Source organism: Helianthus annuus, chromosome 7, assembly GCF_002127325.2.
Source record: "Helianthus annuus cultivar XRQ/B chromosome 7, HanXRQr2.0-SUNRISE, whole genome shotgun sequence".
Taxonomy (NCBI): Eukaryota; Viridiplantae; Streptophyta; class Magnoliopsida; order Asterales; family Asteraceae; genus Helianthus; species Helianthus annuus.
Window position 1 is genome coordinate 141,899,697 of NC_035439.2, and position 4,028 is coordinate 141,903,724.

Genomic DNA, 4,028 nt, shown 5'->3' on the forward strand with positions numbered 1-4,028 from the left:
TCCCCGTGGTAAGACTGACCGTAAGCCATCTGTTTCCACAAAACAAGATCCCCGACTTGTAAAAGAAAGGGAAAAGAAACAGAAACGGCAACAGGTCAAGAAAATTGAAAAAGTGATTAAAACCGATGTGGTTCATAAACAATCTGTTGTTGTAAAACCAGAAAATTCTAAAACTTCAAATCATCAAGAAGTTAAAATTTTAAAGAAAAACACTGGTGAAACCAAACAGACTTGGAAACCAAAAACAGTTGTTGAATCAGGGGGACCATCACAATTCACCAACCATCAAAGACAAGAAGTTATTGTCATTGATGAAAATGGAAGACCCAAGACCACAATGGCTTGGGTCCCCATCTCCAACTAATTCATTTGAGTTCATGTGCAGGGTGCTTCAGGAGGAACTATCAGTAGTCATTGGATTGTTGATAGTGGGGCATCCAGGCACATGACAGGCGACATGAAGCTTCTCTACGACGTTAAATCTATTAGAGGAGGTTATGTTGCTTTTGCTGGAGATAAAGGTGGATACATAACGGGTGAAGGAATGATATCTAACGGGATTGTCAGCTTTGACAAGATCAATTTTGTGCAACAACTTGATCACAATCTTCTTAGTGTTTCTCAAATTTGTGACAAGAAATTTTCAGTACACTTTGATGCTAATGGATGTTATGTGCTGAAACCCGGCTTCAAAATTCCAAAAGAATGGATTCTCTTGTCGGCTCCAAGGATAAATGATTTGTACGTCCTTGACATGAGCCAGGCTATTACTACGTCTGCACAAGCAACTTGTTTCGTTTCCAAAGCCACAGAAAAAGACACTATCTCTTGGCACAGACGAATGGGTCACATTCACTTACGCAAAATGAATCATTTGGTTTCAAATGAATTGGTGAATGGTGTTCCCCTCAAAAATTTCCATCTTCAAGACATCTGTGTTTCGTGCCAGAAAGGAAAGCAAACAAAGAAGAAGCACCCTACAAAGAAGATCAACACAGTGGCAGTTCCTCTTGAACGTTTGCACATGGATTTGTTCGGTCCTGTCAAGCACAAGAGTATTCGAGGTGATCAATACTGCCTCGTGGTTACTGATGATTATTCAAGATTTTCTTGGGTTGCGTTCATGGCACACAAGAGTGAAACCTTTGGTATTATCAAAAACTTAATCATTCAGATTGAGAATTTGTATAAGTTGAAGGTTAGGCGGATACGTAGCGACAATGGTACTGAATTTAAGAATCATTCCATGATGGAGTTCTGCACTTCAAAAGGTATTCTTCATGAGTTTAGTGCAGCTTATACTCCTCAACAGAATGGTGTCGCTGAACGTAAGAACCGCACATTGATCGAGACTGCTAGGACAATGTTGGTAGAGTCACAGTTACCCATTCCTTTCTGGACTGAAGCTGTGGCCTCTGCATGTTACACATTGAACAGAGTCCTTACAGTCAAAAGACACAACAAGACCTGCTTTGAGCTTCTTCAAAAACGGAAACCAGATTTGTCTTATCTCGAACCGTTTGGAGCTCCATGCACAATCATCGATCCTAATGGAAAGTTTGGGGCAAGAGCAATTGATGGATACTTTCTTGGGTATGCCACCCCTAACTTACGAGTCTGGAATCTAGAGACTAAAAGGGTCGAGGAATGGTCTGAGGTCAGAGTACAAAGGCACACCTTGCCAGTCAAAAATCCGGGTCAACCTTGGATGTTTGAGTACGATGACTTCTTCAATTCGATCAATGTTGAAGCCGTTGAAGAAAATGCTGCGGCTAGGATGTTTTTCGAGAGTGACAATGCAACAGTTTCACCGGTGGTTCGCCCAATTCTTGTGAATCAAGAACCATCCTCTTCGGTGAACAACAATACTCTCAACAATGAGGATTTTCATGATGCTAACGAATTGAACGAATCTTCAGAGGATGATGAATTTCTAGATGCAGATCAAGAAGCTCCTACAACAGCAGTTCATGGTACTTCAGAGGGTACTCCTCCAGTGGAAACACATAGAACAGCTGAGACTACTGCATCATCCTCTTCGTCAATTCCGGGTCTTGAATTGGTTGTTGATCTTAATCTTAACAACCTGGGTATAAATGTTCCAGTTCCAGACAATTCAGAAACAAGGATTCATAATACCCATCCTCAACAAAACATCATTGGAAATGTGCAAAGTGGCGTACAAACAAGAAACATGTTGCGAAACAACAACAATGCAGGCTTGTATGCAGCTATTCGAGAATCCGGGCAACAAAACGACTGGTCCTTCGCGTGTTATGTCTCACAAGAAGAACCAAGAACGTGGAAAGAAGCCTTGAAAGATAATGCTTGGGTTGAAGCAATGCAGGAAGAACTGCAACAATTCCAGAAGCTGGGTGTCTGGAAACTAGTAGAGAAACCTGCTGGATACAAGAAGATTGGTACCCGTTGGGTTTTCAAATGCAAAAAGGATGACCGCGGAGTTGTTATCCGAAACAAAGCTCGTTTAGTCGTTCAAGGTTTTCGTCAGATTGAAGGGATCGACTACAACGAAGTCTATGCACCAGTGGCACGTCTCGAAGCAATTCGAATCTTTCTTGCCTATGCGTCCTTCAAAGGATTCAAGGTTTATCAGATGGACGTGAAAAGTGCATTTTTACATGGTGTGGTTGAAGAAGAGGTGTACGTCGAACAGCCTCCAGGTTTTGAAGATCCTATCCATCCCGATCGGGTTTGGTTGCTCAACAAAGCTCTTTATGGTCTTCATCAAGCACCACGAGCTTGGTATGCAACCTTATCTCACTATCTGCTGGAGAACGGTTTTCGTAGAGGTCTTATCGACTGTACTCTCTTCATCAAAGAACAAGATGGAGATCTTCTTCTGGTACAGGTATACGTTGATGACATTATTTTTGGTTCTACTAATGATATCTTGTGTAGGGAATTCGAGCGCATTATGCAGGATAAATTCGAGATGAGTGCTATGGGGGAAATGACCTTCTTCTTGGGCCTACAAGTACAACAAACGGAGTCTGGGATATTCATCCATCAGACTAAATATGTTGGTGACATCTTGAGCCGGTTCCAGATGTCTGATGCAACGCCCATTGGTACCCCATTGCCAACTAATCACGGAATTACTCCAGATTTGAAGGGAGAAGCTGTTAGCCCTTCTATCTATCGCGCCATGATCGGATCTCTCATGTACCTCACAGCATCAAGGCCAGACATAATGTACCCGACGTGCCTGCTTGCCAGATATCAAGTTAACCCGAAGGCCTCACATCTTGCTGCTGTTAAAAGGATTTTTCGTTATTTGAAGGCGTACCCTGACACCGGTCTGTGGTACCCTAGGGATAATAACTTTGAATTGGTAGCTTTCAGTGATTCTGATTTTGGCGGATGCAAAATCGACGGCAAATCCACAACGGCTGGATGTCAGTTTTTAGGAAATCGCCTAGTTACATGGCAGTGCAAGAAGCAGACGTGTGTAGCTACATCAACATGCGAAGCTGAATACATTGCTGCCTCAAGTTGTTGCTCCCAAGTTCTTTGGATCCAACAACAAATGCGGGACTACGGTTTTGAATTCCTAACTACTCCTATTTACGTTGATAATTCTGCTGCTTTAGATATCACTAGAAATCCTGTGCAGCATTCAAAGACCAAACACATCGAAATCAAATATCACTTCATACGTGATTGCTTTGAGAAAAGGCTAATCGATGTTGTTAAGGTCCACACCGATGACCAACGTGCCGACTTATTTACCAAAGCTTTTGACAAATCAAGATTTGACTTTTTATTATTGGTAAACGGCATTAAGGTCAAGCAAGAGTAAAACCAACATCGGAAAATCATTTTTGTAAATACCTTTGTGTTTTTAAATTTATCTTAGTTTGTTGATTTTAGGGGGAGTAAATCCAAAAATCGGAAAATCCAAAAACATCGAAAAATTCAAAAACACAAAAACAATAGAAAAACAAAAATGAGTTTCCTGGCGAGCAAAAGAGAAAATGATAGTACATCAGTGGTCTATCCAAACCTCT